We start from the raw sequence: 26630 nt of genomic DNA on the forward strand, positions 1-26630 counted from the left end.
TTGGGGAACTGACAGAAGAAATTCCAAGGTGGACTTACAATTTTATATTTCTACCAGCAATGTTCCTTTGTTCTTTCTTTTATGGAAGAGTTTAGGTACAATTGATGTTCTTCCTTTAATGTTTGATAGAAGTTACCAATGAAGCCACCTGGGCCTGCAGTTTTCTTTGTGGAAAGGTTTTTAATTAAGGATTCAGTTTTTAAAAGACCATTTATAAGACTCTTCAGATCTATTTCTTTTTATGCCTATTTTGGTAATTTGTGTCTTTTGAAGAATCTGTCCATTTTATCTAATTTGTCAAATTTATCAGTTTGAAAAGAAATTATACATTTCATGAAACCTTATTTCCTTTTAATGTTGGTAGGATCTGTATTGATGCTCCCTCTTTCATTCCTAATATTGGATTCATTTTTCTCGTTTTCCACCTTGATTAGTCTAGCTAGGGATTATCAATTTTATCAGTTCTTTAAAATAATCAACTTTTGGTTCTGTTGATTTTTTTTTCTGGGGTTTATCTGTTTTCTGTTTAATGATTTGAATTCTTTCATTAATTCTTTCCTTCCTCCTTATTTTGGATTTAATTTGCTGTACATTTTCTAGTTTTTTTTAAGGTGAAAGCTTAGAACATTGATTTTTAAAATTTATTATTTTAAATATCAACATTTAAAGCTATACATTTTCATTTCATTCAAAATATTTTTTAATTTCTCTTGTAGTTTTTTTTTCTGACTCATGGATTGTTCGGAAGAATGTTGTCAAATAATTTTCAAATATTTGGGGTTTTCCAGGTATCCTTTTGTTACTGTGTTTTCATTTAATGCTGTGTGGTCAGGGAACATATTCTTAATACGGGGTGGGGCAAAAGTAGATTTACATTTGTGAGTAAAAGACATAATTCTTCTTATGTTACTATTTATTCATTGTGTTATTTTCCATATGAACAACTGTAAACCTACTTTTGCCCCACCCTGTATTTTCAATCCATTTAAACTTTCTGATTGTTTTATGGCAAACATATAGTATATCTTGGTGAATGTTCAGTATGTACTTGAGAAGAATGTATATTCTCCTGTTGCTGGGTGGAGTGTTCTGTGAATGTCAGTTAAGTTAGGTGGTCTTCATATATTTTCTTTATTATTTAAAAACAATTTTTTTTCTTTATTGGTTTTAGAGAGAAAGGAAGGGAGAGGGAGAGAGAGATGGAAACATTGATGAGAGAGAACATCAATTGGCTGCCTCTTGCATCCCCCACACTGGGGATTTGGCCGACAACCTGGGCACGTGTCCTGACCAGGAATTGAACCAGTGACCTCCTGGTGCATGGGTTGACACTCAGCCAGTGAGCCACACTGGCCGGGCCTTTTTAAAATATATTTTATTGATTTTTTTAGAGAGAGAGGAAGGGAGAGAGAGAGAGAAACATCAGTGTGAAAGAGAAACATGGATCAGCTGCTTCCTGCATGCCCCCCCACTTGGGATTGAGCCCACAATGGGGCATGTGCCCTGATCAGGAATCCTACTGGGACCTCTCAGTCCATATTTCAATTACTGAGAGAGAAGAGTTGAAGTTTTTACCTACAATTTTGGATTTGTGTGTTTCTCCTTTCAGTTAGATCAGATTTTGTTTTATATTTCGAGCACTGTTACAGCATTGTTAGGTGCACCCACATTTAATAGTGTTAAATCCGCCCTGGCCGGTTTGGCTCAGCGGTGAGAGCATCGGCCTGCGGTCCAGAGAGACCTGGGTTCAGTTCCTGCTAAGGGCATGTACCTCGGTTGCAGTTTTTCCCCGGCCCTGGTTGGTTGTGTGGGTGGCAACCACTTGATGTGTCCCTTTCACATCGATATTTCTCTCTTTCTCTGTTCCTCTCTCTCCCTCCCACTCTACCTGAACAAAAAGTGGAAAAAGGTCCTCGGGTAAGGATGATAAAAAAAAGAAAATAGTGTTAAATCCTGTTGATGGATTTACTCGCTCTGTATTATGAAATGTTCCTTATTATCCCTGGTAACTTCCTTGGTTCTGAAATCTCTGTTTCTGATACTAAAATTCCTTTTGATTAATATTTGTATGGTATATCTTTTTCCATCCTTTTACTTTTAACTTATTTATATCATTATATTTAAAGTGGGTTTCTTGCCTTGGCCGGTTTGGCTCAGGGATTAGAGCGTCAGTCCGCAGACCAGAGAGGCCCGGGTTTGGTTCCCTCTAAAGGCACGTACCTTGGTTGCAGTTTGTCCCTGGCGCCCCAGTTGGGGTCGTGTGGGTAGCAACCAGTTGATGTGTCTCTCTCACATCATTGTTTCTCTCTCTCTCTCTCTTCCTCCCTCTCTCCCTCCCGCTCTATCAGAAAATAAATGTAAAAATGTCCTCAGGTGAGGATTAAAAAATAAATAAATAAAATAAAGTGAGCTTTTTGTAGAGAACATGGAGTTGGGTCTTGCTTTTTATACAGTCTGACAATATTTCTTTTAATTTGGTGTGATTAGACTGAGTTGACAAACTATGGCTGGCAGAACTCTACCAACCACCTAAATAAAGTTTTATTGGAACACAGTTGTGCCCATACATTTACATATTGCCTATAGCTACTTTCTAAGCTACAGTGGCAAGATTAAGTCTGTGGGACAGAAACCATATGATCCTCAAAGTCTAAAAGATTTTCTGGCTCTTTTCAGAATAAGTTTTCCAACTGCTAGGTTAGACCATTTACATTATTTTTATTGAATTTATTGGGGTGACATTGGTTAATAAAATTATATAGGTTTCAGGTGTACAGTTCTATAATATATCATCTGTATATTATACATTTAATGTAATTATTGATATAGTTGAATTAAAATGTACCATCTTACCATTTGTTCTTTTTCCATTGTTTCCTATCTGCTTTGGGATTTTTTTTTTATTTGATACAACTTTTTTATTGAGTAAAAAACATACTTTTGGGGATGGAAGGGTTATTTTTTATGATTCTATTTTTATTTTTTCTATTGGTTTATGAAATATATCTCTTTAAAGTTTGTAGTAGTGGCTCTTATAATTAATTAAAACAGTCTACCCTCAAATGAAGTTGTATCACTTCATATGTAATGCAAGAATCTTACATAATAGTATACTCCCAGTTCCTCCCATATTTTGTGCTTTGTCATACATTTTGACTTTATATGTGCTGCTTTAATTCTGTTTCTGTTCTTTTTTGCTTTTCTTAGGCAGTTTCCTTTTAGAAAAATTAAAAATGAAAAATATTTTTAATACTTATCTTTCTATTAACCATTTTTTAGATCTTCATTTCTTTGTGTAAATCCAAGTTTGTGTGTGGTATCATATATCTTTTGCTTCGAAAATTTCCTTTTATTTTCTTACAGTGAAACATTCTCTCTCTCTCATTTTGTCTTCTATTTTGAAAGTTATTGTTACTACATAGAGAATTCAGGAATTCCACCTTTCAGCACTTTATTTACTTATTGCATTTTTATTGCATTTATCTTCTGATAGAGCGGGGGGGGGGAGAGAGAGAGAGAGAGAGAGAGAAAGAGAAACATTGATGTGAGAGAGACAAATAGAGTGGCTGCCACCCCCACGACCCCAACCAGGGCCAGGGACGAACCGCAACCGAGGTACGTGCCCTTAATGGGAATCGAACCTGGGACTCTCTAGTCTGTAGGCTGACACTCTAACTGCTGAGCCAAACTGGCCAGGGCCCGTTTCAGCACTTTAAAGATGTTACTCCACTATCTTACTTGCGTAGTGTTTGACCAGAACTCTATCATGATTCTTATATTTGTTTCTCTGTATGTACTGTTTTTTACTTTTGACTGCTTTTAAGCTTTTTTTTATCACTGGTTTTCAGCAACTTTATTATGATGCCTCTTGGTGTGGTTTTGTGTCTGTCTATCCTTGGGGTTTATTGAGCACCTTAGATCTGTGTATTATTTTAATCATATTTGTAAAATTTTTAGTTATCTTTCTTCAAATTTTTTAATTTCCAAGTATTTCTTTTCTTCTCAGACTCTAATCTTACATATATTTGACCACTTACTATCAACTCACAGATCACTGAAGTTCTGTCCAGTTTTCTTTTGATCTATTTTTCTTTTCCTTATTTAAAAAGGTTTCTGTTGCCTGTCTTCAAGTACACTGATTTTTTTTTTTTTAATCCTCACCCGAGGACATTTTTTCCCATTTTTTGTTCAGATGGAGTGGGAGGGAGAGAGCGGGAGAGAGAGAGAGAGAGAGAAACATTGATGTGAAAGGAACACATCGAGTGACTGCCACCCGCACGACCAACCAGGGCCGGGGACAAACTGCAACCGAGGTACGTGCCCTTAGCGGGAACCGAACCCTTAGCGGGTCTTTCTGGACTGCAGGCCAATGCTCTAACCGCTGAGCCAAACCGGCCAGGGCGAGTACACTGATTTTTAAATATTTCTTTTATGCAATATGCTATTATGCCTACCCAATTAGTTTTTTTTATATTAGACATTCTTTTTTCAGTTCTAAAATTACCACTGGTGTTTAAAAAAAATAATCTCCACTTCTCTGTTGAGATTTTTCTCTTATTTTCATTATGTTCATCTTTTCCTTTAAGCCTTTAAATTCTTTTCTAATAGCTATTTAATACAAGTCCTTGTGTTAAAATTCTCTTTATCCTTGCCAGTTCTGGATCTTGATTATAGGTTACCACTTATGTTTTCTTATGTCTGGTAATTTTTTATGGAGTTGTTATGTTGAGTTCTTGATTTTTATTTTTTCTTCCTTGAATATTAAGTTTTGTTCTGGCAGGCAGTTAGTTTATTTGTGGATCAGCTTGATCTTTGGAGTTTTGTTTTCAGGGTTTTTTGTTTGTTTGTTTGTTTTAGGGGGGCAGTTCTAGAAAAGCTTTCAGTTTAGGGGCTAGTTTTATACCACTATTGAGTTGTACCCCTTTTTGTGTCTTCCTTGATTGCCCCATTTATTTACCCTGGCTGGTAGAAACTGAATGATTCTGGCACTGTATGAACTGTGGGAGTTGTTTGGCTTAGAGATCCCCCATCTCTCCAGTATTTGTTATTTTCTTGGAAGTTTTTCTCTGTCTAGCCTCACAGATTTACACACCACACACACAGGTTGGTATTTAGCCAGAAACTCAAGGAGACCCCATTTGCAGATTTTTGGAGCATTTCCATTTAGTTTCGTCCTTTGTAGTAATGTGCCCTGAAAATTCTAGCTTTCTCAGACTGACTCCAAAACTCTAATCCCTGTCACCTCAATTCCGTGAGACCATTGGTTCTGTTTGGGTTCCCCCTCCCTGTGTTGTAGTTACAAACAAAATTGGGACAATTTGGGGGCTCACCGCATTTGTTTTCCTTCTTTCAGGGATCATGTTTCCACACTGCCTGAAAACAATTTGTCTAGTTTTCTACTTGTTTATGTTAGAAGGACAAATCTGAACATTGTTACTCCCTTTTGCCTTCATCTTTAAAGGATATTTATGAGGAATATTGAATTTTGCATCGACAGCTCCACCCTGCCCCCCGCCCCCATGTGGCACTTTAAAAGCATTTCAGTATCTTCTAGCTTAAATTGTTTCTGATGAGAATAGTGGTCATTCTTTTTTGTTTGTTTTGTTTAAAGTTTTATTTTTTTTTAATCCTCACCCAAGGATATGTTTTCATTGATTCTAGAGAGGCAGAAAGGGGGAGAGGGAGAGAGAGACAGAGACAAAGACAGAGAGGGAGACCCACAACCTTCGGGAGTACCGACAGCTCGACAGCTCTCCAACCAGCTGAGCCACCTGGTCAGGGTGAGAAGAGAGGTCATTATTACCATTGCTTACTTGATGAAATATGCCTTTTTTCCTCCTCTGGCTGCTTAAGAGATCTTTTTTTCCTCCCTGTCTTCATTTTTTGTTTTCAGCAATTTTATTCTAGGACTAGCTTAGCCCTCATACAGAGGCATCGTCTTTCTGGGATCTCTGTTCAGTGCATGTTATATTTAATGAGATCTCTCCACTCTAGTTGCCAGGAATTTGAATGTCTCTCAGACCTTTGCAAGCTCAGATAGTTCATTGTTCAGTTCGCATTCTGTAGGTGTTCTTTCCCCAGCATGTATTCTTTGATGGAGTCTTGGAGGCTTCATGGAGTCTTGCCTTGTGCACATGCAGCTTAATCTCTACGCAAATAATTAGTAGATGTCTCTACAGACTTCTGAAACTTTTTCTCTCCACAGTTCCCTTCTTTCTTGTATTCTGCCCCTTTAATTACAGGTACTTCAGTAGCCTCAAACTTTGAGCTCTGTTTTCTCAACTCAGTGAGGTCTGTGCTCTTTTGAGGTTTCTCTATCCTGCAGCACAAGTGGAAAGCCAGGGCATTCATGAGTCTTTGTTTTCCTTGTCTCAGGAATCAGAGTCCTACGCTGCCTATTGTCCTACATCTGAAAATAATATTTTATATATATTGCCCAGTTTTATGGTCATTTACAGCAGGAGGTCTAACCTAGTCCCAATTACTCCATAACTGAAAATGGAAGTATAGAATTGTATTTTAATTTTTCTTTTGAAAACTAAAATTTTGGAGGTATCATACTTCTTAGAGTATGGCTTAATTAAATATAATGCTAGTTCATATTTTAATTTTCAAGCCATACACAGAAATTCAAAGAAGAAAATATGGAAAAAAGAAAGAAAAATAACTCAGTTTACCATGGTTATCTTCATCATTTCCAACATCTCTTATTACAAATACACAGACAGAAGAACTTTATCCTTAAAATGGATTTATACAACTCATTACTATTTTTAATTAACAGAGGTAAATTTGTTAAACAAAAGCAACAGTGGAAACATTGCTCAACCACAGATAAATATTTATTTACTGCAAGAGCTATTACTTTCTAAAAGATTTTCCTCTAAGCTTATGAAATAAGATTATGGAAAAAGCTTAAGAAGTTAGAATCATTAGATTGATGGCATGCTTCAATAGGTCTGTCATGTGAAAAAGAATCAAGTGTTGGAAAATATTTGCTATTGGTAGGAGCATAAATTGGTACAACTTTCTAAATGACTGTCTTAGCTCAGGCTACTATAACAAATTACCATAAATTTATGGTATTATACACAACAGGTGGCTTATAGACAACAGAATGTATTTCTCACAGTTCTAGAGGCTAGAAGTCTGAGATCATGATGCCAGTATGGCCGAATTCTGGTGAGGACCCCTTTCAGAATTGTAGACTACAGACTTCTTGTATCCTCACATAGTAGAAAGAGAGCTAGCTACTAGCTCTCTGGCCTCTTCTAAGGGCACTAATCTCTTTTGTGAGGGTTCCAGTCTTGCCCCACTTTCAAAAACCTTCACATTGGGGATTAGATTTCAACATATGAATTGTAGGGGAACACACACATTCAGTCCACTACAGTGGCAATTTGGCAATATTCAGAATCCTTAAGAATGTTCATAATGAGCCCTGGCCGGTTTGGCTCAGCGGTTAGAGCGTCAGCCTGTGGTCTGGAGAGACCAGGGTTTAGTTCCCGCTACGGGCGCGTACCTCGGTTGCAATTTGTCCCCGGCCCTGGTTGGGTTGTGTGGGTGGCGACCACTCGATGTGTCCCTTTCACGTCGATGTTTCTGTCTCTCTCTCTCTCTCCCTCCCACTCTATCTGAACAAAATATCAAAAAATGTCCTCAGGTGAGGATAAAAAAAAAAAGAATGTTCATAATGAACCCTTTGTCCAAAATTCTATTTTTTGTAATTTATTGGAAGGAAATAAGAGATGTTCACAAATGTATATATGCATCTGTTACTTATTCATAAAAATGCTGTTTGTAATGTTAAAAATATTGGAAGCCTCTTAAATGATTAAGTTATACTACAGCCACAATAACCAAATCTAGCCCTGGCCGGTTTGGTTCAGCGGTTAGAGCGTCGGCCTGCGGTCCTGAGAGACCCGGGTTCAGTTCCCGCTAAGGGCGCGGACCTCCGTTGCAGTTTGTCCCCGGCCCTGGTTGGTTGTGCGGGTGGCAGCCACTCGATGTGTTCCTTTCACATCGATGTTTCTCTCTCTCTCTTCCTCTCTCTCCCTCCCACTCTACCTGAACAAAAAATGGAAAAATGTCCTCGGGTGAGGATAAAAAAATAAAATAAAATAAAATAACCAAATCTATAAAACCATAAAAATCATGTTCTTTCATTTTTTTGTTTAGTATACTAATGATAATTTAAAAAATTGGCAGGTGGTAAAAATCATGAGCTTTAGGATATTTAAGAGTATATGTATAAGAAAATGTGTACAAGTAATAAATGAAAAAAGTTGAATGAGCCCTGGCCAGTTTGGCTCAGCGGTTAGAGCGTTGGTCTGCGGTCCGGAGAGACCCGGGTTCGGTTCCCGCTAAGGGCACGTACTTCGGTTGCAGTTTGTCCCCAGCCCTGGTTGGTCGTGCAGGTGGCAGCCACTCGATGTGTCCCTTCACGTCGATGTTTCTCACTCTCTCTCCCTTCCTCTCTCTCCATCCCACTCTATCTGTACAAAAAATGGAAAAATATCCCCAGGTTAGGATAAAAAAAAAAAAAAGAAAAAAGAAAAAAGTTGAATGATACTTTTAGTTTCTTAAAAAGGTAAACATTTATTAAAATGATATGATAATTTAATAAAATATGCTAACTTTGAGTAGTTAGATTTTTCAGTCATTTAATACAGGATAGGGCAAAATAGGTTTACAGTTTATATGGAAAATAATACAATAATAAATAACTAATAATACAAGAATAAACTCTGTTTCACATACTCACAACTGTAAACCTACTTTTGTCCCACTCTGTATTCAGTTTAATATTTTTCACATTTTCTACAGTATGCATGTAGTATGCTCATAGTCATCAAAAAAACAAAACTACTTTAATTTTTTAAATTCTGAAAAAAATAATGATTGGGAGGATAAGGGAAGAAGGATTTAAATGATTTTAGGTTTTCGTATCTTAACCATGCCTCTTGTCCATTTTTGCAGATACTTTAACTTGAGCTTTATCTGTATAAATTTAGTGAAAGGAGCATTTATTCTTACACTATATGTATATTATATATTCTAAAGTTTTTCCAAGCTAAAGCAGTGTCCCATGTTTCATAGTTTGAAAGTATCAGTTTCTATCAAGTACTTCTTTGTACACTTGAAGATTATTTAATATTGCTTTCTTTCCTTTTTTCTTTTTTCCCAGAGCAGTTTCTTTTTAAGATGTTTTTGTCTTCCTTTCTCAGCCACTGTTATTGCCCACCTTCTTGTAAATGTAGATGTCCTTATGTTAAAGAAAGAATGGAAGTTATAGTTTTTAGTTTTCTTAATAAAATATTGTATTTGCTGTCTCTACCCAGGGCATCTTAAGCATATGGACCTGGTGCTCTTCATGAACTCACTCTATTGACTTAACTTCACATTTTTTTGCTATATATAGAACATGTTAGAAGTCCAGTGGAGAAAGTTAATATTCAAAAGAAGAGACAAAGGAATGTTGTGGTTAATGAACAAAATAGACATCTTCTCCAGGGAGGCACCATTTATAGCAGAACTCAAAGAATGACCTTAACTTGAATAGTTTGGTGTCTGTTCCTCAGCAATTGTAGATCTAGAAACTCAGTTTGATCAGGGGAGCTGGTTTCATGCTAAGCCTATTTACTGACGTCTCATATGGAAAACAAAGCTAATTTCTTAATTTACATTAAGACATAATATCAGCCCTGGCCAGTTTGGCTCAGCGGTTAGAGCGTCGGCCTGCGGTCCGGAGAGACCCGGGTTCGGTTCCCGCTAAGGGCACGTACTTCGGTTGCAGTTTGTCCCCGGCCCTGGTTGGTTGTGCGGGTGGCAGCCACACGATGTGTCCCCTCATGTTGATGTTTCTCTCTCTCTCTCTCCCTCCCACTCTATCTGTACAAAAAATGGAAAAATATCCTCGGGTGAGGATAAAAAAAAAGACATAATATCAAGCCATGAAAACGTAATAATCCACATGTTCATTATAGGACTACATTTACCAGAGGGATGTGAACAATTGGGTCCACCAATCAGTGTTTTCATGAAAGCTTAAGACAGTGGTGCATTCTTTGATTACCTTATTTCTAGGCTTGTGAAGTAGCTGTGGGCAAATGTCTTTTTTTAAAATATGTTTTTATTGATTTTTTTTAGAGAGACGAAGAGAGAAACATTGATGTGAAAGAGAAACATCAGTCAGCTGCCTCCTGCATGCCCCCTACGGGGAATTGAGCCCGCAACCCGGGCATGTGCCCTGACCAGGAATCGAACCAGGACCTCTCAGTCCATGGGATGATGCTCAGTCCACTGAGCCACACCTGCCGGGCTGTGGGCAAATTTCTTAACCTCCCAAGCCTCACTTTTCTCATCATTACAACTGTAATAATAACCAGTCACCTCATAAGATTGTTTAAAGAACCAAATAAGGTAATCCATGTAAAGTGACTAGGACAACTTCTAGCACATAGTTGCCATTCAGTAACTGTTAAGATGATTTGTTTTCTTCTACTTCTGGATTTTAGGTCTGGAAGTTAAGGGCATTCGACCTTTTCTTGCTGCCTACAGACATTGCTGGGGACTCTACTGCACTTGGTGTTCTAGAGGTACTAACTACTTGATTTACAAGAATATTGTTCTGAGTCATAAAAATTAACTCAGTCTAGTGATGAATTTTTGCATAGATTATGTTTTACCGTGAGATCTAGTCATGTTAATATTTTGAGACTAAGGTAAGAATTGTTCTGTTAAAGAATTCAGTAGTATGTATTTCTAAAACAGTTTGATATTTCTTGTAGAACAAACAAGTAAAGTCTAGATAAAAAATTTAATAAGCTCTTTTACTCATACTTGACAACTTAGTAAGGTTTGTGTTCTATGGTTAATATTTCTAATTTTTATATTAATAGATTGTGATGTTGTAAAGGACCTGATCCGATTCCCTTTCCTTCAGATAAGCTTACCAATACTCAGAGAACCAGACTGAAACTAAGCCAGACAGCTGATGCATCACAGGGGGTCCCTGGGACTGTGAGGTGCCAGTGCAGCTGGCCCAGGACAGTGAGGCTCTTGATATAAGAGTTTGTGCTCTGGAGGAGGCAAGGACAGTGGCCAGCTCCTTCTTTTGGGTGTCAGTGTTCTTTCTTTCACAGGGTTGTGAGAAGGCGGTATTGAATTCAAACAGCAAGCTTGCCATAGTCCTGAGTTGCAGACATCCTGAGTGAGTCCCTTCTAGAAGGAGCCCCTGCCTGCCCCTTCTTCCTTGCTTAGCGAAATCCGAATCAGCGTTGAATGAACAAATGTCCTTTTTGTGTCAGGTACCATGTCTACTGCCTATGCACTATGGAGCAGTTGGGACTTACCCAAGAGTTTTTAATGGCAGAACTGAGACAGGTCTCTAGACTCCAGTACACACCTCTTTTCACTGTATCCCAGTGTCTCTCTATATCAGATGAAATTATTTTCCCTTCTGAATTACTATTTGACTTATATGGGAAATTTGATAAAGAATGTTTTGATTCTGTTAAGATGTTATTCTCTAATTGTCCTACTTAATACTTTCTTATTTACAGTTCTAGTGTCTGTCTTATGGTCTGTATTGTCCCCTCAGCTAAGTCCTTGAGGACCTACACCATTTTGATCTCTTTTGTTTGACTCTTAGGGCTTGGAATATTTAACCACTCAATAATTAACTTGCTTAGCAGTAGATAGATATTTGTTGTCAATTTTTTAATTGTCCCAAACTTTATATGTTAACATACTTTAAGCTCTAGAAAGAGCTGGATTTGCTACTTAAAGCTCATATCCTCAGAAGATAATTAAAGACTGAAAAGTTATAAAAGTGCTTTTGTCATTTAAAAGGAATTGAGTGCTAACTTACATTTAATGCTTTAAAAACTAGGACAGTTAGGGGTGGTGAAGTCAATTACTTATTTAAATAAATGGCTTTGGTCAACTGGTTATGTTTTGTTTCTTAACAAAGATCTAAGATCTTTCTTTTTAGTCTAAGATCTAACTTTTATGGCAGCCATCCAAAAATATATATAATTATAGAGAATACTGTCTTGAATTATAATCCTTTGTGTGTTTTAGTGGACTGGTTTATTTTGGGAGATTTTTTTAAAAAAGGAATATTTTATACCTTCTTAGGATAGTTTGAAGAGTGGTGCAATTATAACCAGTCTTAGTACTTGGTCCCGATCAGCATTTTCTACCCCCCAGCTTTATTGAGATATAATTGACAAATATTTGATACATATACACACTGTAAAATGATTACCACAATCCAGCTTATTTACATAGCCATCACCTCACATAGTTACACCCCTCTTTTTTTGGTGACAACATTCAAGATCTGCTCTTAGCAAATTTCAGATATATAGTAACATTAACTATAGTTAATGCCATATATTATTAGCATCCCAGAAATTATTCATCATATAAGTGAAAGTTTGTACCCTTTGACCAGTATCTTTCTATTCCCTTCCATTCCCTCCCAACCACCATCCTACTCTCTGCTTCTGTGAATTTATTTTTATAGATTCTGCATGTAAGTGAGATCATATAGTACTTGTCTTTCATGTCTTGCTTATTTCACTTAGCCCAATGTCCTCCAGGTTTATTCATGTTTCTGCATCTTCTCCAGCATGTGGTGTTACCACTTTTTAAAAATTTTTTTAGCTCTTCTAATATCATTATACCCTTAATTTAGATTTCCCAGGTGGCTAAAAATATTGAACATCTTTTCATGTAGTCAGTTGCCTTCCACCTTTGGTAAATTCTTTGTTCAAGTCTTTAGCCCATTTTTTAATTGGGGCCTATGCTTAATTACTGTTGAGTTTTTAGAGTTCTTTATGTATCCTGGATACAAATTCTCTGTCAGATATGTCATTTGGAAATATTTTCTCCCGGTCTGCAGCTTGCTTTTCATTCTCTTGACAGTGTCTTTTACAAAACAGAAGTTTTTCATTTGAAGTCCAGTTTCTAACTTTTTTCCTTTAATGGGTCATGCTTTTAGTGTCATTTCTAAAAATTCTTTGCCTAACTCCATGCCATAACAATTTTATAGGTTCTAAAAGCTTTATAGTTTTGTATTTTATATTTGGATCTATGATACATTTTGAGTTAATTTTTGTGTAAGGTGTGAGGTTTGAGTTGAGGTTTATATATTTTTGCCTATGGATGTCTAGTTGTTACAACGCCATTTTTGAAAAAGATTTTTTCCACTAAATTGCCTTTGCATTTTTGTCAAAAATCAGTTGACCATATTTGTGTGAATCTGTTTCTCAACTCTTTTCTATTGGTTTATGTGTCCCTTCCCCAGAACCATACTGTATTAATTACTATAGCTTCAGAGTAATTTTTAAAAGTACTTAATATGATTCTTTCAGATTTATTCTTGTTCAGAATTGTTTGGCTATTTTAGTTTCTTTGCTTTTGATTTTAGAGTAAGTTTGTCTATATCTACAAAAAAAATATCCTGGGGGTCAGTGGTTTGGTTAGAATTTTGTTAATCTATAAATCAAATGGGAAGAATTGATACCTTTAATATATTGATATATGATTAATGTGATATGTCTTTTCATTTATTTTGGTCTTTGATTTTTTTTAATAATGGTGTAGTTTTCAGCATACAGCTCTTATACATGTTTTGTTACTCTTATACCTCAGTATTTCAGTTTTTTGGAACTATTGTAATGGTATTTTTAAATTTTAGTTTTTAATTATTACTTGCTAGTATATAGAAATATGATTGATTTTTGTGTACTGACCTTATATCCTTATAATTTTACTTATTAGTTCTAGGAGATTTTGTGTAGATGTTTTATATTTCTAGTAGACAATCATATTGTCTGCAAATAAGGCCTTTTGTTTTTTCTTTCTTTCTAATCTGTATTTTTTCTTTCCCCTTCTCACACTGATAAGGACTTTCAGTACAATGTTAAACAGAAGTGGTGACAGTTGATATCACTGACTTTTCTCAATCGGGAGAAAACTGTTCAGTCTTTCATCCTTATGGTGTTAGCTATAAGGGGTGCCTTTTCTTCTACTTGATTTGAGTTTATTTTGCTCTTTTTTCCCCCTTAACTTCTTAAGGTGGACATTTAGATTATTAGTTTAAGAATATTCTTGGTTGCTAATATAAGCATTTAATGCTGTAGATTTTCTTTGGAGTATTGCTTAATGAATTTTGATGCATTTTTATTTCAATTAAAAAGATTTTCTAATTTCCCTTGAGATTTCCTTGGCCTGTGTATTATTTATAAGTGCATCCTTTATTTTTTTATTTTATTTTTTTATCCTCACCCGAGGACATTTTTCCATTTTTGTTCAGGTAGAGTGGGAGGGAGACAGAGGAACCGAGAGAGAGAGAGAAACATCGATGTGAAAGGAACACATTGAGTGGCTGCTACCCACACAACCAACCAGGGCCGGGGACAAACTGCAACCGAGGTACGCGCCCTTAGCGGGAACCGATCCCGGGTCTCTCAGGACCGCAGGCCAACGCTCTAACCGCTGAGCCAAACCGGCCAGGGCTATAAGTGCATCCTTTAATTTCCAAGAATTTAAGAGATCTCTTGTTATTTTTCTGTTATTCATTTCTAGTTTAAGTTCATATGGTCAGAGAATATATTTTGTGTTAATTCAGTTCTTTTAAATTTGTTAAGATTAGTTTTATGACTTCTGTCGTATGGTCTATATACTTGAAAGAAAGTGAAATGGCCCTGGCTGGTTTGGGTCACTGGTTAGAGCATCGGCCTGCGGTCCAGAGAGACCTGGGTTTGGTTCCCGCTAAGGGCATGTACCTCGGTTGCAGTTTGTCCCTGGCCCTGATTGGGTCATGAGGGTGGCAACCACTCGATGTGTCCCTTTCATGTCGATGTTTCTCTCTCTCTCCCTCCCTCCCACTCTATCTGAAAAAAAAAGGAAAAATCTCCTCGGGTGAGGATTAAAAAAAAAAAAAAAAAAAAGGAAAGTGAATTGAACCTTTTATTATTATATAATACCCTTTTTATGCCTGGTAATTTTATTGCTTTGAAGTTTATTTGATATTAATATAACCACTTCAGCTTTCTTTTGATTAGTAGTATTTCCATGATATATCTTTTTTCATTCTCTTCTAACCTACCTATATCATCATTTTTGGAATTTTGGAAATTTCTTCCAGGTGGTGTATAATTGGATCCTCTTTGTTAATTCATTCAGGTAAACTTTTATAATTTAAAAAATTTTTCAGTTGTAATTGATATATAATATTATTATGAATATCAACATTATATATGTCATATACTATTATGACATACAATATTATATTAATTTCAGGCATACAGCATGGTAATTAGACATTTATATAACTTATGAAGTGATCCCCCAATAAGTCTGGTATCCATCTGACACCATACGTAGTTTTTACAATATTATTGACTATATTCCTTATGCTTCTAGTTGGTATGTATAGGTGTTTTACATTTAATATAATTACTTTTGTGTTTGGATTTAGTGCCACTGTTTTATTATTTGCTTTTTGTTCTTTATGGTTTTTTGTTCTTTTTCCCCTTCCTGCCTTATTTTGGGTTATTTGAACAGTTTTTAGTATTTCATTTAAATGTATCTATTGTATATTGTTTTTCTATATCTCATTCTAGTGTCTGTGTGTATGGTTGCCCAGGGATTATAATATGCATATTTAAATTTTCATAGTGTACTTAGATAAATATTTTTCCACCTAAGTGTGATGTAGAAAGTTTAACACTATATATGTCTCTTTACCTCTTCCTTTTTGTTTTATTATCTTATATATTATATCTACATACATAGAAAACCCCATCAGACAACGTTATAATTTTTGCTTTTAACTGCCTAATATTTTATAGAATTCAAGAAGAGAAAAATAATTTATTTTATTTACCCAGTTGGTTATCATTTCTTTGTTCTTTCTTCATTACTGGTGTTCCATTTTTTTTCTTGTGGCATCATTTTCCTTCTGCCATTTAGTAATTCTTTGAGACTAGATCTGCTGGCAATGACTTCTCTTAATTTTACCTTCACCTGAGAGTGTCTTTATTTTGCCTTCATTTCTACAGAATAATAGAAATTCTGTGTTGTCAGTTCTTTTCATTAAGTCCTTTAAAAATATGCCATTTCCTTCTGTACTTCATGGTTTCTGGTGAGAAATTTAGATTCATTTAAATGGCTATTTCCCTATAAGCAGTGTATTACTTTTTTTTTTTTTTTTTTTTTCTGGCTACTTTCCAATTTTTTCTTTGTCTTTAGTTTATATCAGTTTGACTATGATGTGTTCGGGCATCGGTTTCTTAGGGGTTTATTCTGTTTTTGGTTCTCTGAGTCTTTCAAATCTGTATATATGTTGTGTCTTTTACCAAGTTTGGAAAGTTTAAAAGCCATTATTTCCTTAAATATGTTTCTGCTCTGCACTCTTCCTCTTTCCTTTTAGGATGTCAGTAACACCAGTGTTAGGGTTCTTGAGGCTCTTTTCATTTTTTGTTCTCTTTGTTGTTCAGACTAGATAATTTTTATCAGTCAGTCTTCATCTTTAAGGTCTTCATCAGGTAATTCCAACATTGTGTCATCTCAATGCTGATGTCTGTTTATGGTCTCCTACAAGTTGAGATTTCCCTGGTTATTTATACGCTGAGTAATTTTGATTTGCACTGTGAGTATGCTGAGAACCCTGGGTCTTACTTAAGTTCTATGGGGAATGTTTATTTTTGTGTTTTAGCAGGCAGTTAACCCCGTTGGGTTTAGCCTGCAAGTTGTAGCCAGCTTTCTGTGTTGTGATTTCATTGTCAGTTTGGTTTTCAAAGCCTGTGGTGCTTTGCAATTTTGGATCTGTCCAGTATGTGCACCGCTCATTGACTGTCTCTTTGTTTAATTCTCAAAGTTTTTGGTTTGCTGTTTAGGATAAGATTCATGCCATGTTCAGCTCAGGAATGAGCCTAAAAGTTCACAATCAACCTTATGGAGCCACTCTTCTGAGTTCCTACTCAACAGTTTCCCCTTTACTTTCCACTTCCCTGGGGGCTCCTCTTTTCAGTCCTCCAGCCAGAAATCTTGGTGTCTCTGCCCATATCCAGAGACAAGTGGTGGGAGCACAGCGGGGTGCGGCTTTTGAGGGAGGGTTTTGCTTTATTCTCTTGAAACCAAAGTTTCTGGGATTGGAGTGGACGATTTCCCTCCCTCACACTTTTAGGTACTGGTGGGCTCCCTACTGTTAACTGTCCCCAGATCCCTTTCCCTGCTCTAACCTGAAGTAGAAGACTTCTCCTGGAATACTGTCTACACTAATGCCCACTTCCAGGTTCCCCCAGTCCCGGTGGTAGGATACAAGAGGGAAAAAAAGTAAAACCACCCCTTGAATTCTGGTCTTCTTCCCCAATCTGCCTGCTGCCATTTACTTTACAGTCTTTAAATAGCTGCTCTGTATATTCTGTTTAGATTTTATATCTGCATTCAGTAGGAGAGACAGGGTAGAGTTTTTTACTCTCTCTTAGCAGGCACTGGTAACCCTGTGTATACTTTTAAGTCTGGCATTCATTTATTCAACAAACATATGTAGTTATCATTTGAGTCCTCACTTTAAATGTATTATTTACTTAATTCTCCAACAACTGTCTCCTTTTTAGACACGAGGACACCGAGGGGTAAAACTGTAAACTATGTCCAGACAACATAGATATTACAGGACAGGCTGGAATATGAACACAGGTATTTCTGACCCCAGGGTGTGATACCAGGACCACCATCATCAGAATCACATGAGAACTTGTGAGAAATGCAAAATCTCTGGGTCTACCTCAGACCTACTAAATCAGAATTCTGGGAGTGGGGCCCAGTAATTTGTTTTGATAAGCTTTTGTTATTCGGATACATGCTAAATTTGAATGTCACTTCTCTTGCTATAGGACTTCACAAGCACTAGGTATGATTTAGTTTTTTAGGAAAATTTGAATATAAGAAGCTGAAGTAACTTCTCATCGTTGTTTGAGACATCTGGGAGTAGGCTGAGTAAAAACACATTTTTTAATGAAGTTGCTAACATACAGCTTTAAAATTGTTTTTCTCTATTTAATGTAACAGTAATTTAATATAAATACTATGAATTAAAATTTTAAATATGTGTATATATGTATATATTTACAAATGTAAAGAAATCAACTTAGATATGGTTTTTGGCCAATAACTAAAATTATTATTTTACATAATAATTATTATGTTACATAATATGCTGATTTTTAAATTTCAGGATATTACTGCTATTTGCCCTAAATTTCAGGGTAACTTTTGATATTGGCTTAAGTTAAGATTGGTTGAGATAAAAGAGCCCATATTTGGAAGTAGGCCCTATTTTGTAAACTTTTTTTCACAAAAGATTAATTTGCATACCTTTGTAAGACATGTTTATATAAATTTAATAATCAGAAAAAAATTTTTAGCACACATCTCCAGAATCTGTTTTTTTAAATCTTTATTGTTGAAAGTATTATAGATGTCCCTCTTTTTCCCCCCATTGACCCCCTTCTGCCTTCCCCACACTATTGTCTTTGTCTATGTCTATGTTTTGTTTTTAATTAGTCTGTAATTCACATATATTATTTTGAGGTATATGTAGATTAGTAGAGTAGATTAGTAGTTATATGTAGGTTAATTATGAAGCATTGTTCTTCTGATAAACTCAAGTTAGAAACGCTTCAAACTCCATCTCTCTTACTGAAATGATGGCTGGGTGTTGGGGCAGAACAGATATTAATTCTCCATTGTAAAAATAGGTTTTTATAGTTATTATATTAGATTTTAAGTCTGTTACCCTTTGGTGTCTGCATTAGTAAGATACATACTAACTGCTGAGGACTATTTAGGGAGTGTCAGTATTAAGGTGGAAAGGGCCTTGCCCTCAAGGAGCTTACTGTCTATTGAAATAAATAGGAAAACTGTTGTTGGCCCAACAGATGATTGCTATGATAAAAATAATGTGCAGAGTGCTGTGTGCATGGTGGTATGGGAGTGAGGCCAGACCAGAGAGCCAACTATTAGTATTTGAAATCTTCTGTGGTGGTATGTACACCATAGAAATCAGCAGATGCTACATACATACAATCAGTTCTGCTGTAATGGGACATGTGCATTCCTAAAAATCACCAAGCTTAGGGAAAAATGGGATTGGACACAACTCTCAAAAATTTACTCAGAAACACATTTTTTTTTTTAAAGGCAGAAACCTATAAAAACAGTAGCACAGTTTACATGTTAACATGATTAAGAAAAAACAAATGTTATAATAAATAAGGTGTTTTGCCTTGAAAAAGACTCGAAATGTGCTTGTGGAAGTGGGCATGGGAAAGTTTGCCCCTTGTGATTTACTGTGAGGTGGTGGAAGGAGGGTGTCTGAAATCTGAGGGGTAGCTGTGGCTCCCGATGCTGGTGGTAAACTGAGGCAGCTGGGAGATGTTTGAGGTGTATGTGTGGTATTTATGTCTATGCCCAGGGCTCAGTGCTACTGGGGACAGTTATCTACGTTCATCTAGTGCAGTGGTTCTCAACCTTCCTAATGCCATGACCCTTTAATACAGTTCCTCATGTTGTGGTGACCCCCCACCCATAAAATTATTTTTGTTGCTACTTCATAACTGTAATTTTGCTACTGTTATGTCTTAGGAAACCCCTGTGAAAGGGTCGTTTGACCCCCAAAGGGGTCACAACCCACATGTTGAGAACCACTGATAGTGTTTAATGGCACATAAGCAAATTGGATTATGTTGTGCTCTTGTGGTTCCCTAATGTAACAATCATATTGAAACAAATCTGAGTTTTCAAAACATATGTTACAGCAGAACTGACTATGTACCCCTCTTTTGAGAGCTAGTTTACCAACACACCACTGGAGAAGGAGCTCTGCCATTGGCCTAGAGGTGTGAGTCTTGGAGAACTTGACAGAAGAGGTGGCAGTTAAACAGACTTGACGAATGAGTGTAGATTTTACTAGGTATAGTATAATTAGGGGGAGGGCATTCCGGGTACCAGGAACAGCAGCATTATGAAAAAGCATGCAAATGTAAGCCTGGTGTGTTCAGGCAACTCTCATGTAGTCCAGAGTTAAAAGAAGGTTAGAACTAGGAAGGAAGAAAAGGAGGGAGGTGTTAAGGGGAGAAGAGTAAAATAAAAATTTTCTAAGAAATTCCATAGAAGCATGGTACTGATATCCCAGTTTAAGAGAAATCTTAAGTTAATTTTAGATATCGTGAATTTGAGGGGCAATGAGGAATAACCAAATTGAGACCGATTTTTTTAGGCTATTAGTGGACTGAAAAGTGGGTGAAATATGTGGACTACAAATGTGCTTCCCATGCACATCCAGCTACACTTGAGGAGGTAACAAGTGGTTCTAGAAAATATCTGATTATAACTACAAAGACAAAAATATATATTCTCATAGCGTCTAGATATATGTAAAAACTCTTATAAAAATCAAATAAAATTTCCCCATTAGCTTCATTTCAACTGAAGGGACTAGATTAAATATATGAAATCCATTAATTACATCCAGGAAACTGAAGTTCTCCCATACTACTAAGTAAGAAAGTGGAATCCAAATTGCCTTACATGTCTAGTAAGATACAGAATGGACAAAAACTTAGATTCTTTCATAAGAAACATCTTTGAATAGAAACTGTGGCAGAAAAATGTCATATGAAGGACAATTATGTTCTTAAATAATGTCAAGTTATTAAATTAACTTCTTAATATGTAGTTTAACTTCATAATATTTGAAGTAAATCTACCACTATGTAGTTTAATGTTTTATGGGTCATTTTTAGTGGAACATTTAGTTAGATCTGCTGTGCCAAATGTTTATGGCTTTCTCTCTTCGAATGGGTCTTTGTGTAAATAGCAACCACGTGGAGTCAAGTAGAAAAAAACTTGGCAAAGGAGTGTTTCTCTTATAATTAGATTATGTCTTAAGATAGAATATGTTATAGTAATGATAAAGGTAATACAAGGAAAGAAATAAGTCTAGTATAGAGATGGACTATTACCTGAGTTTCTCTAAAGATACCTGAAGTGATTGTTAAATAGCACTTTGCTAGTACCTGCAATAAGTACTGCTTTCTGCTTTCTTTGTTCTCTCTCTTGTGTATACTTTTGCTCTTTATTTCCCTTTTTTTTTTTTTTTATGAAATCTAACATGTATGGAACAGTGAGTAAAATATAAAGTTACAGTTACAGTTTAATGGGTAGTTACAAAGCATATTCACCACCCAGGTTAAGAAATAGAATGTTGCTAGTACACCACAAGCATGCTATGTGCTCTTCCCAGTCAAACCCCACATGTCTACCCTATCCATTCCCCAGAAGTAACCATATTCTTACATTTTCCTTCTCTCTAAAGTTTCCCACTTATATGTACATCCCTAAAGATGTGGTTTACTTTTGCCTCTTTTATACAGACATATGTCAATATTTAGTCTTTTGTGTCTGACTTATTCTTGTGCTATTCATTATGTGGTGTGCGTATAACATTTTCATTTCTCTAATGCATTGTACACTACCATATGAATACTGTATAATATGTGTATTCTGCTCTGTTTCATAGTATTGAAAACTCAGCTATGACCATTGTATATTTTTCTTGGTATGCATGAGTACCAGTATCTCAAGGTCTATACTTAGGAGTGGAATTTCTGGATCATAGTAAATTTATATCTCCCAATTCACTGGATAATACCAAACTGTTTTCTAAAGTGCTTGTGCGAATTTATTCTCACCCAACAAAATATGAGCATTCCTGTTGTTTCACATTCTCACCATTACCTGGTATTGACAAATTTAAATATTTTGGGCAAGAGAATGTTGTCTCTTTTAGTTTAATTAAGGATGAGCCCCTTTTTATATTTGGATTTCTTTTTGTGAACTGCCTATTAAAGTCTTTTACCTATTTTTTTATTTGGTTTTCTGGTCTTTTCTTACTAATTTGTAGGAGTTCTTTGTATTTTCTGGATATTAGTCTTTTAGTCTCTTAATCAATTTTTTGTGTTGAGAATTTTGTTTCCTACCCTGTGTTTTTGATGAGTAGAGTAGTTCCTAATTTTATTGTAATATAATTTATTATTCTTTCCCCTTATTGATCATACTTTTTTTCAATATTCCAGTAGAGATTTGCAGATCTTTTCTTAGATTTTTCCTAGGTATTTAACAGCATCATTATTATTGCAAATGGTATATATTTTTCACATTTCATTTTCTCTTTGTTGCTGACATATAGCACCACAATAGATATTTTATATACTGATTTGTATCTGCCAACTTTCCAAATTCTTATTAATTCTAATAATTTTTTCTAGGTCATTTTGGGTTTTTGAAATGCACAGTTATTTTATCCAGGAATAATAACTTTATTTCTTTGAAATCCATAGAGATAAAGTTAATCGATGCCCTTTATTTCTTAACTTGCTTTATTCTGCTGACCAGAACTTCTATCACATTGTAGAGTAGAAGTGATGATAGTAAGCATCTTGTCTTAACTCTAGTCTCAGCATTTCATCAAGGATGAAGTTAGCTGTCATTTTTTGGAAATGCTCTTTGTCAAGTTAGGAAATGTTTATTTTTCGCTTTTAATTTGCTAAAAATTTTCTACACAAATGGATGTTGAATTTTATGAAATGCTTTTTCTACATGTCATGAGATACTGTATTTTTTTATTCTGTAACTGTCAGTGTGATAAATTATACTAATTGATTTTCTAAAGTTAATGCAATCTCATATTTCTAAGCTATGTCTAACTTGACCATTGTTTATAGAATGTTAGATTCAGCTTGCTAATAATTTGTTTAAAAAAACTGGTATCCATATTCATGACTGAGATTGGCCTGTATTCTTTTTTCTCATAGTTTCCTTGTTAGGCTTTGATATCAGGTTATATTACCTAATAAAATAAGTTGGAAAATGTTTCTCTCTTCTGATCTCTGAAAGAGCTTGTGTAAGATTGGCATTTTTGTTTTCCCTTAAATAATGATAGAATTCACCAGTGAAGCCATCTGGGCCCAAGATTTTCTTTTTGGAAAGAATATTGACTACTGATACTTTTATCTCTGTGGACTGTTGTTTTCACTCATGTCTTCTGAGTGATGATACGTGACTGTGCCTCCTGCTTGTTGTCCTTAAAATTATTTGTGGGTATTCTTTGAGGCCTCGAATGATGATGTCTTCCTTCAGCTAGGGTTTATCTTTCCTTCTTTTAAGATAAATGAAGGAAGGTATCACTAACCCAGGAATATTTTTAAAGAATTTCAGTTTGAAGTTCCCTGGATTAGGAGTCCACGCAAACCCAGACTGCAAACCCTAACTAGGCTGGTCAGATTTCTTAGGGATCTATGTCCTCGATGTCCTACCCATCATTCGTTGTTTTCTCACTTCCCTCAGTGACAACAACCTTCCCTGCAGTGTCCTGCAGGTAGGATTAGGGTTTGGGTGTAGTTATTGTTTACCTTTACCTGAAATTATAGCCCCTTGGGATCCCAGTTTAGTGTGTGAAAGAGTCCCCTTGGACTCTCCTCCACCTTTTGAGGAATCTGTACTTTGACATTTGTGCCCCTAATCCTGTAAAGCCACTGAAACCAAAGACTTAATTTGCTGAACTCTATCTTCTATCTGCAAGTGCCCTCAGGCTCAGTGTCTTTAGGGGGTTCTTATTCCTCTCTGTGTTCTAAGATGTCCCATCATCTTGTCAGCTTTATATTTTAAGGTGGTGTGTTGTTTTTTGTTTTGTTTTTTAATCTAAGGATTTTCAGTAGTTTTCAGCAAGGAGGTTGGTCTGAAAAATTTTAGTTTGTCATCACCAGAAATGGTAGTACTCTTGATTTTTTCTCTTCTCTTTACCATTTTTTCTTCAGCCTCCATGTTAATGACTTAGTTTCACAAACATTCATATATTGAGCTTCTAATTCATATATTGAGAAGTCAGCTGAGAGCCTTATGGGGGTTCCTTTGTAGGTAACCTGTTGCTTCTCTCTTGCTGCTTTTAGGATTCTCTCTTTGTCTTTAATTTTTGGCATTTTGATTATTAAGTGTCTTGGTGTGGGCCTGTTTGGGTTCTTCTTACTTGCGGCTCTCTGTGCTTCTTGAACTTGAATGCCTTCTTCCTTCACCAAATTAGGGAAGTTTTCTGTCACTATTTCTTCAAATATATTCTTTAACCCTTGCTCATTTTCTTCTTCTTCGGGGACTCCTATGATGCGAATATTATTAACGTTTCCAGTTGTCCCACAGTTCTCTTAAGCTGTCTTCCTGTTTTTCACTTGTTTTTTCCTTTTGGTTTTCTGATCGGTTGATTTTTTTCTACCCTGTCTTCTAATTCACTGATCCGGTCCTCCGCTTCCTCTACTCTATATTGAGCATTTAATATGTACCAAGCATGGCACAAAACAAAGTCCCTCTTTTCTTGAAATTAACATTATAGTACATTCTGGATTGTGTGGAAACTTGAAGCACAGTAGGACAGAAGTTTCCAAACTGATCTACAGAGCATTAGTATCCTGTGAAGTTTTAATAAGGTTGCCATTGTCAAGTAAGTTTGAGAAATAATGCTGAGGAGGATATCCTTTTCAGAGAGCTAAGGCATTCACTTATTTAAACTGAAACTTTTATTTGTAGAATACCTCTTAATATCTTATAGATGACCAGAATTCCAGGGAACATGATTTATGAGCTGCTAGAGTAGGACTAAAATATTAAACATCTCTATATTATTATAAATTGTCACAGGGTAATTTCAGCTCTGGCTTTTCCATAGTCATATCTAAGGGGAACATTTGCTGAGGGAGTAAAGCAAGGCAGCTGTGCTCCACATTATGAATGGCCTTCCCTGACTTGGCTATAGGGTACCCACATCAAAGATGCCAGTCATGGATCGGCCACTGGCCAGTCAGGTGCACTAGCACAAAACGTTTTGTCCAAATGGGAACAGTTGAACCAGTCAGGTTCTCACAGATCTCACTAGCTGGTTAAAAAATATACCTCTTGCTTTTCATTTTCTGTTTGGATATATTCAGGATTGACAAGTAAAGAGTAGTGGTTACTGTAAGGATACACATGATAATGTGGATCACAGAACTCACAAAAAGAAACAGATTTGGCAGTTAAGCAGTGGAAGGAAGCAGAATTTGAAAAGTTAAGAAAAAGAGATAGGAGGGACCTTTGAGAACTGAGAATTAGCCCAAAGTATGACAAAGTGGCAACGGTGAGGGAGAAAAAGAAGAGTGTAGGAGCCATGAGACCAGCTGATGACTGGAGGCAAATCAGACACCAAGTTGCTGAGTCACAGTAACGGCAGGAGCCCTAGAATGAGGACCCACAGATTCCTGCTGCTTGGTCCTTTAGGGCAACTGTGGGCCTGACCAGGCTCTTGGTTTCAGCCCACCTGTGTTACCAATTTTGTTCTTTGATTTCAGTGAGAATTCTTATTTCTTATTGAATTCATACTTATAACCAGTACTTCTCCCCTACCACACACCCCTACATTTGCCAACCTGTGTGTCTTAATCCAGCAATAAGAAGAGACTGATACATAACATGAGGAAAGAGTTGAATTCATAAGAGACTGATATATGAGTTGAATTCATATCAGAGTGCTACTTTTTGATTAACAAGTAAAAAACATGTTTATAACAGTGGAATACCCACCATTCTTACCACTGCTTTTTCCCTTCCTTTTTATTACATTTTGGACACTAATCTAAGCTCTGCTGTACTAGAAGTGTTAATGTTATATGGCATCACAAAATCTATTTCTGTTGGTTACCCTATAAATAGTATCTCCATATGCAAAAGAGAATACACATTTCTTACTATTGGTGCTCTTTTGGAAAGGATTCTTACTTCTCAGTCCAGTGTTACTTACTACTCATCCCCAGTACTGTTTGAGAAAATCAGGCTGGCTTTAGCGGAGAGCTCTGTATTTGTTATTCCTCTCTTCATTGATTGTATTCATCTGCCCCTCTGATCCTCCGTTTCTTTGTGTGTCTTTTCCTTCCTCACTCTTCTTCCCCCTTTTCTTTAAAAGGTTTTAAATAACTTCATTATTTATTTCTTCTGCGTTTTACACATAATTTTGGGTTTATAATATGAAAATAGATTGGTCTTTTTTAAGATCTTCTTTTTTAAATAGCAATTTTTTTTCCAACTAGGAAATTAATACATTTGAATGTAATCTTTTGGAAAATACAGAAAAGAAAAAAATGAAATTGCCATAATAAAAAAACCACCCAAGATAACCAGTGTTATTTCCTACCCATAATCTTTTTATTAAAGTATATGTTTGTATGTGTATGTGTGTTGAGGTCAGTTACACATACTGTTTTAAACTATATTCATTTAATATCATGAACATTTGCAGAAAATTAAATGCTTTCAGAAACATGGTTTTTAATGTCTTTCTTTTATTCCAGCATATGAAAGTACCATAATTTATTTAACCAATCCTCTATTAACTGAACAATATAGTTATTGCCAATTTTTTGCTAGTATACCTAATGATGTAATGGATAGCTCTCGTATATTAATCTTTGTGTCATTATCTGACTATTTTTTTGGAATAAATTTCTAATTGTGAAATCTTGGGTCAAAAG

At 35.9% G+C, this 26630-nt stretch overlaps 1 protein-coding gene across 2 annotated transcripts in view; it reads left to right on the top strand.

Moving 5' to 3' along the window:
• Nucleotides 1-26630, top strand: part of SOCS5 (suppressor of cytokine signaling 5) — a 63337-nt gene that overhangs the window by 11300 nt on the left and 25407 nt on the right. The window contains exons 1-2 of one of the 2 annotated variants that reach the window (XM_036263231.1): nucleotides 10891-11309; nucleotides 15161-15198. The gene's annotated coding sequence lies outside the window, so the exon portion shown is untranslated. Of the gene's footprint in view, nucleotides 1-10517; nucleotides 10599-10890; nucleotides 11310-15160; nucleotides 15199-26630 lie in introns of those variants that run through there. The other variant, XM_036263230.1, reaches the window with a different exon arrangement.

The sequence above is a fragment of the Molossus molossus genome, unplaced genomic scaffold, assembly GCF_014108415.1.
Source record: "Molossus molossus isolate mMolMol1 unplaced genomic scaffold, mMolMol1.p scaffold_m16_p_15, whole genome shotgun sequence".
NCBI lineage: Eukaryota > Metazoa > Chordata > Mammalia > Chiroptera > Molossidae > Molossus > Molossus molossus.